Raw genomic sequence first — 12,349 nt, 5'->3', positions numbered from 1 at the left:
CTCTACAAAAAATACAAAAATTAGCCGGGCATGGTGGCGCATGCCTGTGGTCCCAGCTACTCGGGACCACAGGAGAATCGCTTGAACCTGGGAGGTGGAGGTTGCAGTGAGCTGAGATTGTGCTGCTGCACTCCAGCCTGGGCGACAGAGCAAGAATCTGTCTCAAAAATAAAAGGAAAATAAACAACTTCACAGGGTAGTTGTGAGGATTAAATGAAATTACATACAATGCCCAGGACACGCAAGTACACAGTAAATTGTAGTTATATTTAAAAATCATGGTTTTGATCTGTAACCCTTACTGCATTTGCTTCTATCAGTGGGAGCAGACATAGACACTGGAATGTGGCTTAGAATTAAACACCCAGAGGAGCTTTCATACATGCCCAGAACTTTATTTTCTCTGCTGCATCAAATGACTTAAAACAAGTGAGCTGTGGTTCATGCCTACAATCCTGCCACTTTGGGAGGTGGAGGCAGGTGGATCCCTTGAGCCAGGAGTTCAAGACCAGCCTGGGCAACATGACGAAACCCTGTCTCTACAGAAAATTTAAAAATTGGCCGGGTGTGGTGGTGTTCGTCTGTTGTCCCAGCTACTCAGGAGGCTGAAGCAGGAGGATTGCTTGAGCCTAGGAGGTTGAAGCTGCAGTGAGCTGTGATTGCACCACTGTGCTTCCAGCCTGGGTGTCAGAGCAAGACCTGTCAAAAACAAAACAGGTGAGCTGGGCTAACCCACTTCCTCCTCCACACACATACACCGGGCTTTCTTGACATATCTTTTGGGCATAAAATCCTAGGATGGTACTTCTGGCCTTTTGATACCGAGGCCCAGGGGCATATTATGACAACAAGGCTATGGTCTGGGGGCTTCTTGAATATGGTAGCCAGATCTGGAGGCAGGTGTCAGAGTGGGAACTTCCGTGTTTCCCTGCAAATAGTTCTGTAGTCCTTTGATTTTGGAGCTGGGCTGGAGACCAAGCGCTGTGGCTCTGTCCATTTTCATAACAGTGTATTTCTCCAGTTTTCCCCTTGAGATTTTATTATGAAGATTTTCAAGCATACACCACCTAGGTCATCATTACCATTTTTGTTATACAGTCATGCCTTGCCGTCAACAATGGAGGTCCCATTAGATGATCTTAGAGCTGGGAAATTCCTATCAGCTCCAGTGTATCTGTGTTTTAAGCTAAGTGTTGTTACAAAGGGGTCAAATAGTTGAAAAAAAATTAGAAGTTTATTAAGTAAAGAAGTTACAGTAAGCTAAGGTCATTTTCTTCTTGAAAGGAAAATTTTTTCTAAATTCAGAGTTACCGTGAGTCCCAGGCCTTCACATTCACTCTCTATCACTCACCAGAACACCTTCCAGCCCTGCAAGCTCCATTCATGGTAAGTGCTCTACACAAATGTATCATTTTTATTTTTTATACTGTATTTTTATTATAGTTTTTCTATGTTTAGATACACAAATACCATTGGGTTACAGTTGCCTACAGTATTCCATACAGTAACATGTTGTAAAGGTTTGTAGCCCAGGAGCAATAGGCTATACTATCTAGGTTTGGGTAAGGACACTATGATGTTCATACAATGGTAACATTGCAGGCTGGGCATGGTGGCTCACACCTGTGATCCCAGTGTTTTGGGAGGCCAATGCAGGAGGACTGAGTTCAAGTCTGCAGTGAGCTATGATCACACCACTGCACTCCAGCCTGGGGACAGAGTGAGATCCTCTCTCTAAAAATAATAAAATAAAACTCCTTCTATCCACGTTTGGGAATATTAAATTTTTTTAAATCACCTAATGACACATTTCTCAGAAAGTATCCCCATCATTAAGTGACAAGTGACTGTATTTGCTTTATTACATATCCTTTCATTCCTCAATTTATCTTTTCTTTCTTTCTTTCTTTCTTTTTTTTTTTTTTTGTTTAGAGACAGTCTCACTCTGTTGCCCAGGCTGGAGTGCAGTGGCGTGATCATAGCTCACTGCAGCCTCGAACTCCTGGCCTTGAGCAGTCCTCCCACATCAGCCTCCCAAAGTGCTGGGATGACAGGTGTGAGCCACAGTGCCCAGCCTACATAACGTTTTTGAGATTCATCAATGTTTTGTAGGTATCAGTAGTTCCTTCCTCTCTATTTCTGAGTATGGCTCTACCGCTGCTTATTTATTCAACTGATGAACACCTAGGCTATTTCCAGTTTGGGGCCATTATGAATAAAGCTGCTGTGAACAGTCTTGTACAAGTCTTTGAGAACAAAATCTTCAATTTGGGGGAGTAAATGCCAAGGAGTGGAACTGTTGGGTCATGGGATAGGTGGTCTATTTAGAAACTGCCAGATCTTTTTCCAAAGTGATCATGTAATTTATGCTGTCACCAACAATGTATGAGAGTTCTAGTATCTCCCTTCCTTAGCAACATTTGGTGGTGTCAGACTTTAATTGAGCCATTTTGATGGGCGTATAGTATATCTCTTTGCAGTTTTTGTTGTCATTTATCTGATGACTCCTAATGATGTACTTACTGGCCACAGGTATATCTTCCTTTGTGAGTTAGCTGTTCAATTATCTTGCCCATATTTCATCAGATTGTTGGTCGCTTCATTAAGTTGTAGAAGTTGGCCAGGCATGGTGGGTCACGCCTGTAATCCCAGCACTTTGGGAGGCTGAGGTGAGAGGATCACTTGAGGTCAGGAGTTCGAGACTAGCCTGGGCAACACGATGAAACCCCGTTTCTACTAAAAATACAAAAATTAGCTGGGCATGGTGGCAGGCACCTGCGCCTGTAATCCCAGCTACTTGGGAGGCTGAGGCAGGAAAATCACTTGAACCTGGGAGGCAGAGGTGGCAGTGAGCTGAGATCACGCCACTGCACTCCAGCCAGAGCAAGACTCTCAAAATCAAACAAAAAAAAAAGTTGTAGCAGTAAGTTGATTACATATTTTGGACATCAGTCCTTTGTCAGATAGTTGTTTTGCAAATATTTAGTCCCAATGTATGGCTTGCTTCTTTTCTTTTTTTTTTTTTTTTTGAGACGGAGTCTTACACTGTCACCCCAAGGTGGAGTGCAGTGACGCGATCTCGGCTCACTGCAAGCTCTCCCTCCTGGGTTCACGCCATTCTTCTGCCTCAGTCTCATGAGTAGCTGGGACTACAGGCGTCCGCCATCACGCCTGGCTAATTTTTTGTATCTTTAGTAGAGACAGGGTTTCACTGTGTTAGCCAGGATGGTCTCGATCTCCTGACCTCGTGATCCACCCACCTCGGCCTCTCAAAGTGCTGGGATTACAGGCTTGAGCCACTGTGCCCAGCTGGCTTGCTTATTTTCTTAACAGTATGTTTTACTGGGCAGAAGTTTTTAATTAGGATGAAGTCTGTTTTATAGACTTTTTCTATGTCCTGCCTAAGAAACCCCCAAGTTATATTCATCCGTGTTTCCTTCGAGCTTTCTAGTTTTAGCATTTATGTTTAAATCTATGATCTATCTTGAATTAACTTTTTATGGATGGTACGACACTAGAGTTGAGATTCCCTCATTCCATATGGTTGTCTAGTTATTCCAGAACCATCTGTGGTGAAGACCTTTTTGTTTAATTGTTGTGCTGCTTTGGTCAAAATTCTGTTTACCTAATTATAAGCATGGATCTTGAGGGGGTGTGTGTGTTTCATTTTATTTATTTTCATTGACAAATAATAATTGTACATGCTCATGGAGTACATAGTAATGTTTCTTTTCTTTTTTTTGGACAGAGTTTCGCTCTGTCACCCAGGCTGGCGTGCAGCGCCCCAATCTTAGCTCACTGCAACCTCTAGCTCCCGGGTTCAAGCAATTCTCCTGCCTCAGCCTCCCGAATAGCTGGGATTACAGGCATGCATGACCATGCCCAGCTAGTTTTTTGAATTTTTAGTAGAGACGGGGTTTCGCCATGTTGGCCAGGCTGGTCTCGAACTCCTGGGCTCAAGTGATCCTCCCACCTCAGCCTCCCAAAATGCTGGGATTGCAGGAGTGACCCACTGCCCTTAGCCAATAGTAATAGTAATTTTTTGTTTGTTTGTTTTTTGAGACAGGGTCTCGCTTTGTTGCCCAGGCTGGAGTGCAGTGGCGTGATCTAAGTTCACTGCAGCCTTGACCTCCAAGGCTAAAGCAACCTTCCAACCTCAGCTTCCAGAGTAGCTGGGGCCACAGGCATATGCCACCACACCTGGCTAGTTTCTTGTGCTTTGTTTTTGTAGAGATGGGGTTTCACCATGTTGCTCAGGCTGGTCTCGAACTCCTGGGCTCAAGTGATCTGCCCGCCTCAGCCTCCCTCCAGAAGTGCGGGATTATAGGCGTGAGCCATCACGCCTGGCCTGGATCATATGATGTGCTATTTGTAGTGTTTTGAGGAGCCTCCATGCTGTTCTCCATAGTGGCTATACTAGTTTACATTCGTGAATGTGAGTTTTTTATTTATTTATTTATTTTGAGACAGAGTCATATTGTAATTACATATAGAATGGAATGAGGTGATGGATATGCTAATTACCCTTATGTAATCGTTATACATTATATGTGTGGAAACATTACATCCGTGGTTCACCCAGGCTGGAGTGTAGTGGCACAATCTCAGCTCACTGCAGCCTCCGCCTCCCGGGCTCAAGTGATCCTCCCACTTCATCCTCCCAAGTAGCTGGAGTTATAGTCCAGCTACTTGGACTATAACTCCAGTTATAGTCCTGGAGTTATAGTCACACGCCACTACACCCAGCTAATTTTGTTTTGTTTTGTTTTGTTTTGTTTTTTGAGATGCAGTCTCGCTCTGTTCCCTAGGCTGGAGTGCAGTGGCATGATCTCAGCTCACTGCAACCTCCACTTCCCGAGTTCAAGCAATTCTCCTGCCTCAACCTCCCAAGGAGCTGGGATTACAGGTGTCCGCCTCCATGCCCAGCTAATTTTTGTCCTTTTTAGTAAAGACGGGGTTTTGCTGTATTGGCCAGGCTGGTCTCGAACTCCTGACCTCAAGTGATCCACCCACCTTGGCCTCCCAAAGTGCTGGGATTACAAGCATGAGCCACCGCACCCAGCCCCTGAGTGTGTGTGTGTGGTTTTGTTTTGTTGTTTTTTGTTTGTTTGTTTGTTTTTGAGATGGAGTCTCGCTCTGTCACCCAGGCTGGAGTGCAGTGGCACAATCTCAGCTCACTGCAACCTCCACCTCCCAGGTTCAAGTGATCGCCTGCCTTAGACTCCCGAGTAGCTGGGATTACAGGCATGCGCCACCACGCCTGGCTAATTTTTGTATTTTCAGTAGAGACAGGGTTTCACCATATTGGCCAGGCTGGTCTCGAACTCCTGACCTCATGATCCACCAGCCTTGGCCTCCCAAAGTGCTGGGATTACAGGCATGAGCCACCATGCCTGGCCGAGTGTGTGTGTTTTTAAAGCGTGCATCATTATTACTGAACAGCAGCACCGAGAGAGTCTCACGGTTCCTGTGTGTTCCCACTTGGACTATTTTGCAACACTCCTCTTGACGTTGAAAAGAAAATGCTATGACACTTGGTTACTGCTGAGGTGAGGCAAAGCCACCCTCTCCAGACCTGGGAAACCAGTGAGTATTAAAAATAGTTCAATCTTTTTCGCTACTTGTTTAAAAATCTCATGAGTTCAGCTGAAATCTTTTTCCCCAAAATGATTCATGGAGTAAATCAATGCATCTGATTTTTGCCGAGGAGGGGAAATAGGACACCTGAAGGCCAGTTCATGTTTCCCCTGGTTGTGAGCCATCCTCTCTTCCAAGTTGCCTGATCCCTGCAAACAGCAGTTCTGTTTATCTTCAGCTGCCTGCTTTTTCTAGTCGTGCTGTGAACTTGAACTTGAGAAAGCTTGATGCTGACTGGGCCTGGTGAAAATGCTACACGTTCAAGTTGAGGGTCATTTTAAATGGAAATCTTTTAGACTGGCTCATGTCTGTAATCTCAGCACTTTGGGAGGCCGAGGCGGGCAGATCTCTTAAGGTCAGGAGTTCGAGACCATCCTGGCCAACATAGCAAATCCCCGTCTCTACTAAAAACACAAAAATTAGCCAGGCGTGGTGGCGCATGCCTGTAATCCCAGCTACTTGGGAGGCTGAGGCAGGAGAATCACTTGAACCCGGGAGGCAGAGGTTGCAGTGAGCCAAGATCGTACCACTGCATTCCAGCCTAGGTGACCAAAAAAAAAAAAAAAAAAAAAAAAAAGTTTTCCAAAAATAAAGGTTTAGACAGATGATTCTTGTCAAAAACGGACAACAAAGAAGCACCTTTTTTTTTTCTGTTTTAGGGGTGAGGTGGGGAACTTAAGTATGTTTCATAAGAAAAGAGTGAACCCTCACGGTGATATTTTTTAAGCTTGAAAACATAGGAAAATGCTAAATCAGAAACTTGAAGCCAGGGAGCCTCGCCTGTGTGTGCAAGCGTGGACTCGAGCAAAGCGAAGCCTTAGGCGCCTGTGCCAGGCCCGTGCAACTTTTCCGTGGACACGTCTTCCCATATTTCCAATAACAACCAGAGAACCAGTTACCCACCTTTTGCTGCCGTCCTCTTCCTGCAGGAGGAAGGGTGGGGGGACAGGATTCTTCCACCCAAGTGCCCTTGCAGGTGTCTAAGCCTGGGCGGTGGATTCTTGGTTCCTGGCAGGCCTTGGTGGGCAGGCAACAGCCCGAATGCCAAAAACACCCAGTTAGATTGAATGTGGTTCCCTAGTTGCGGCTGTCGGTAGGGAGGAAACTTGAGTCTCCTTACACATCTCCTCTCTGCGCGCTGTGGTCTAGTTTGCGCAGTCTCTTCTTATTCCTAATAACCCAAAATCTGAGAATTTAGAGTCCTTCTTGTTACTTAGGAAGGACTAATCTTCCCCGGCAGGTTGTCCTGCATTTGTTGAATGGGGTAAAAATTGCATAGCATCTCGAGTGCTGTGCCTACAAATTACCTTGATAAATGATTGTGACTCAGCAAAGCTTAGGCTTTTGCCCTAGTTTTGGAGGCTGGGGCTAACTAGGAAAAAATGGAGGGTCTGTCGGGTGTTTCTGCTGTTTTTACAAGGCTTCAGAATTCCCCATTGTCTGCGTGTGTGTGAATCAGCAAGTGCTTCGCATCCTGATTGGGTGGTGTGATGGGAGCACCCACCTCGCAGAGCCTCAGAACCCTCATTGTCTCCCTTTTCCATTTGCTCATTCCTACTTTGGCTAGTGGCACCCTGAAAGAGTTTTCATCAGTAACAGTGTTGAGGAAACCACGCATTAGAGGCAGCGGGGCCACACTGATCAGCATCTGGGCTGGGTGATTGCTCAGATCTGAGCTCGGAGCTTGCTGTGCTGCTCACCAGCTGTGTGAGCCCGAGGATGCTGTCCCAGCTCCCAGCCTCGGTTTCCCCAGCTGTGGGACTAGATGGGACTAAACCAGGGGGAGAACAGAAAGCACCCACAGGTAGTAAGTGCTCACCGAGGCATTTTCCCGGATTCCTGCCATTGTTTACTGACACTGGGAAGCACCCACAGCCGCCTCCTGGAAAACACACACCCCCTGCTCTCAAGAACTTTCCATTTTAAAACAGACTTGCCCTCTGGTGTGTCATCCTTGCTTTCTGAAAGTGAGTTTTCTTCTCTATGCCACTGTATGTTTTTTTCTGATAGCAGTAGGGAACTGTGTATTGGAGCTCACTCTATGGGAAGCGTTTTGTACTCTTGACGTTTAGGCATGATTATCCCCATTTAAAGGTAAACTGAGGCTCAGGCGGGTTCAGTAACCTGCACTGGAGGTCAGGGTCAGTGGCAGAGCTGGAATTCAAGCCCCAGGATGTCTGACTGCAACGCCCATGTGCCTAACCACGATTTGATACCGTCATCCAGATGAAGGACATCACAGGGTAGGGAGATAAAGATAGAAGGAGGTGGAGGTGCCCAGCAACTGAGGGTGGCTGGGATCCCTTCATAAACCCGGCTCATCTATGCAGAGCATGGATCCTTCTGGAGTCAGTGCACCTGGATGGGGCCAGAATCCCCCCTCTTCCCACTCTCTCTGTCTGTAGCTCTAGAAATAGAGTTACACACATACCTGCAACTTCCCCTTTCTGCCTGCCACAGGCAGACATCACACTTTGTCCATCTCTTAGATTATTCTTAAGAGATAGCTTCCAGGAAGGGGGATTACAGCACCAGGAAGCAGAAACATTTCAAAGGCTCTTGATACATGTGGCCAAACTGTTTTCCAATTTACTCATCAGCCAGAGGACTACAGATCCTGCAATGCAGCATTTAAAACACCCACCTCCCAAGCCAGCCAATCATTTCTTTTTTTTTCTTTTTTTTGAGATGGATTCTCGCTCTTGTCACCCAGGCTGGAGTGCAATGGCGCAATCTTGGCTCACTGCAACCTCCGCCTCCCAGGCTCAAGCGATTCTCCTGCCTCAGCCTCCCTAGTAGCTGGGATTACAGTCGCATGCCACCACACCCAGTTAATTTTTGTATCTTTAGTAGAGACAGGATGTTGGCCAGGCTAGTCTCAAACTTGTGACCTCAGGTGATCCACCCGCCTCAGCCTCCTGAAGTACTGGGATTACAGGCGTGAGCCACTGTGCCCGGCCTTTTTTTTTTTTTTTTTTTTAAGAGATGAGATCTCGCTCTGTTACCCAGGCTGCAGTGCAGTGGCACAATCATAGCTCACTGCAGCCTCGAACTCCCAGGCTCCAGCAATCCTCCCTTCTCAACCTCCCAAATATCTGGGACCACAGGTGCATGCCACCACGCCCAGCTAATTTTTTATTATTTTTATTTTTATTTTTTATTTTTTATTTTTTTTGAGACAGAGTCTCCCTCTGTCCCCCAGGCTGGAGTGCAGTGGCACGATCTTGGCTCATTGCAAGCTCCGCCTCCCAGATTCAAGCCATTCTCCTGCCTAAGCCTCCCGAGTGGCTAGGATTACAGGTGCCCACCACCACGCCTGCTAATTTTTTGTTATTTTTAGTAGAGACGGGGTTTCACCATCTTGGCCAGGCTAGTCTTGAACTCCTGACCTTGTGATCCACCCGCCTCGGCCTCCCAAAGTGCTGGGATTACAGGTATGAGCCACCGCACCCGGCCTAATTTTTTAAATTTTCATAGAGACAGGGTCACGCCATATTGCCCAAGCTGGTCTTAAACTCCTGGCCCTGAGTGATCCTCCCACCTTGGCCTCCCAAAGTGTTGAGATTACAGGTGTGAGCCACTGTGCATGGTGAAATATGTTTTTATATATTGGGACAACTGAGAACATTAGAATGTGGACAGGCTATTAGATGATACTGAAATTTGTTAATTGTGCTTAGGAGTGACATGTCTAATGTCTAACTTATCTTTAACCTCACAGAGTGAGATGAAACAAATACAGAAAATAATAATTACCAAATCTAGGTAGTGGGTAGATAGGTGAGTTTATGGTACACCTGGGATGACAGGTGTGAGTCACCGCGCCCGGTCTTAAACATTTCAAGTACAAGGGGGATATGGGGGCCCACAGCGACAAGGGGTTTCACCTCCAGGAAGAAACAGACATGGAACCTGCTGGCTGGGCTTTGAAACTCCTTGTTCTCAGCATGTGGCCCCAGTGGAGCAGCATCAGCCTCACCTGAGACCTTGCTAGAAATGCGCATTCTTGGGCCCCACTTCAGTCCTACTGAGTCAGGAACTCCAGGGCCAGGGCCCGGCTGTCTGGAAACAAGCCCTCCAGGTGATTCTGGTGCCTGTGCAAGTTTGGGAGCTGCTGGTCTGCAGAAAGCTAGGTCAACTGAAAGAGGAAATGTACCACCCTCGTTTATAACCAAATGTGTGCCCGCTGGGAGCAAGTCCAAGGGAAACGTCACTTCCATCTCTCGTTCACATGATGAGTTGGCGCCTCTTAACTCAATAGTGTCTTTAGTTTGGATGATTTGACCACATGGAAAATGTCCCTCTGTCCCTCATGTTAAGGAGCCTAGCCCTCACAAACCGTTGTTCTTCATACCGAGGCCTATGATGGCCTAGGCACGTTATTATTAATATCCCTGTTGTTCCCTCGGGAGGGGAAATGAAGGCTTAGAGCAGTTTTTTTTTTTTTTTTTTTTAATTTTTTTTTCCAAGACGGAGTCTTGCTCTGTTGCCCAGGCTGGAGTGCAGTGGTGCGATCTTGGCTCACTGCCATCTCTGCCTCTTGGGTTCAAGCAATTCTCCTGCCTCAGCCTCCCAAGTAGCTGGGATTACAGGTGCCCACCACCACCCCTGGCTAAATTTTGTATTTTTAGTAGAGACAGGGTTTCACAATGTTAGCCAGGCTGGTCTCAAACTCCTGACCTTGTGATCTGCCCACCTCAGCCTCCAAAAGTGCTGGGATTACAGACGTGAGCCGCCACACCCAGCCCTCAGAGCAGTTTAGAAACAACCCAATGTCCCACAGCTATTAAGTGGCAGAACTGAAACTCAAACCCAGTCCATCTGCCAGAGACGGAGCTTTAACGGCCACACAAGCTGAGAGAGAGAAAGAGAGTTGAGACACTTACATAAGGTGGGAGGCCTGCAAATGATTGGGTGTGCTGGTGTTCTGGAATCTTCTGAAGCTCTGTATTGAGTGCTGTGAGGCACGGCTTTCCCCTGCCCCTTCTAAACTTGGACCCTGACACATCAAAGCCAGTCTTGGGCACATGTGGCTCTTGCCTGGTTGACAGTCCCCATCAAGCTGGTGAGGTGGTCTTGTCTTTTTTCCCCAACCTGTTGTAATTTGACTCTTAGGAATTGTGCCGTGAGCAGAGACTTGTAGACGTCCCATTGTAGGGGTCTTGGTTATGTATCGCTGTGCCCATGGCTCTTAGGGTGACACACACCCAACTCCCAAATCCTGTCCTGAATGACAGGTGGGGTCCAGAGGCACTTAAAAGCCCAAGGAGTCTGAGGGACAGGGATGCTGACAGTGGGCACTGGTGGTTTGTCTGTTTTACTGTTTCAGGGGGATGAGCCCACCATGTGGGTTTCAGGGGGATGAGCCCACCATGTGGAATTCAGACGGGCCTTCTGGCTACCCCAGGGGCCTCCGGCTCAGCTTCATGGGCATGTCGGAGAGGCGTGCCAGGGGCCAGAGCTGAGGAATGAGGCTCGGCTTACTGCCCACCCAGGAGGAGTCCCTCTGGAGAGCCTCAGAAAGTACCCGCAATGGCAATACAACAGAAGAGCCTCTAAATATTTCCTTTTGGGGATACGGCAGGAAAGCCAAAGGAAATGTGAAGAGGTGTCTCAACGCCCAGAGGAAACCAGTGGGCCCTTCCAGGAGTTCTATTTGTGGTAAGAAACCTTGGCACGGGGCCCCCAGCTCTCCTGCAAAAATAGGCCAATGTGCTGAGAAGCAGCTCAATTCTGGGAGCAATTCCCCTCCATGGGGAAGAGAGCTCGCACTGGGACTTAGAAGGATCTGCCCCCTCTCTTCTGCTTGCCCCTGGACTCCAGAACCAAAAACAGGGAGAAAAAAAGGTAAACATTTTTTTAAAAAGAAACTCTTGGCCAGGTGGAGTGGCTCACACCTGTAGTCCCAACACTTTGGGAGGCTGAGGCAGGAGGATCACTTGAGGCCAGGAGTTTGGGAGCAGCCTGGACAACATGGCGAGACCCTGTCTGTATCCAAAAAATACAAAAATTATCTGGGTGTGGTGGCACATGCCTGTAGTCTCAGCTACTTGGGAGGCTGAGGCAGGAGGATTGCTTGAGGCTGGGAGGTCGAGGCTGCAGTGAGCTATGATTGTGCCAGTGTACTCCAGCCTGAGTGACAGAGTGAGAACCCCATCTCTTAAGAAAACAAAAAACCAGAACTTATGAATGTATCCATGACTTAACTCAAAAATGGGCCAGTGGAAACACAGGGCAAAGGAAGGTTTCAAATAAGCACCTGGACACAAACAGACCCAGGAGGTGACACACGGCATTGAGGACCCACTCCCCATCACTAGGTCCTTTGGCCCCAAATGAGTGAGATGACTAAGAAAATAGGGCACCATGTGCGGCAGAAGGGAGGGTGGCTAGACAGAAAATGATGGCCTTGACTGTGATGGTCATCACAGACAGGACCCCTAAGAAAGGTAGCCAAGGGGGTCTGGGGACCCATCTTTAGACTACCAGGCTGACAGCATAACAGGGGTTTGGGACACCATCATGAAAGAAGACAATGAAGCCAGGTGCAGTGGCTCACGCCTATAATCCCAGCACTTTGGGAAGCCAAGACGGGAAGATTGCTTGAGCCCAGGAGTTTGAGACCAGCCTGAGTGACATAGCAAGACCCCCATCTCTACTAAAAATTTAAAAATTAGCCAAGCATGGCTGGGCACGGTGGCTCACATCTGTA

This window comes from Pan troglodytes, chromosome 16 (genome assembly GCF_028858775.2).
Source record: "Pan troglodytes isolate AG18354 chromosome 16, NHGRI_mPanTro3-v2.0_pri, whole genome shotgun sequence".
In the NCBI taxonomy this organism is placed as follows: Eukaryota; Metazoa; Chordata; class Mammalia; order Primates; family Hominidae; genus Pan; species Pan troglodytes.
Note: the sequence above shows the minus strand (reverse complement) of the source record.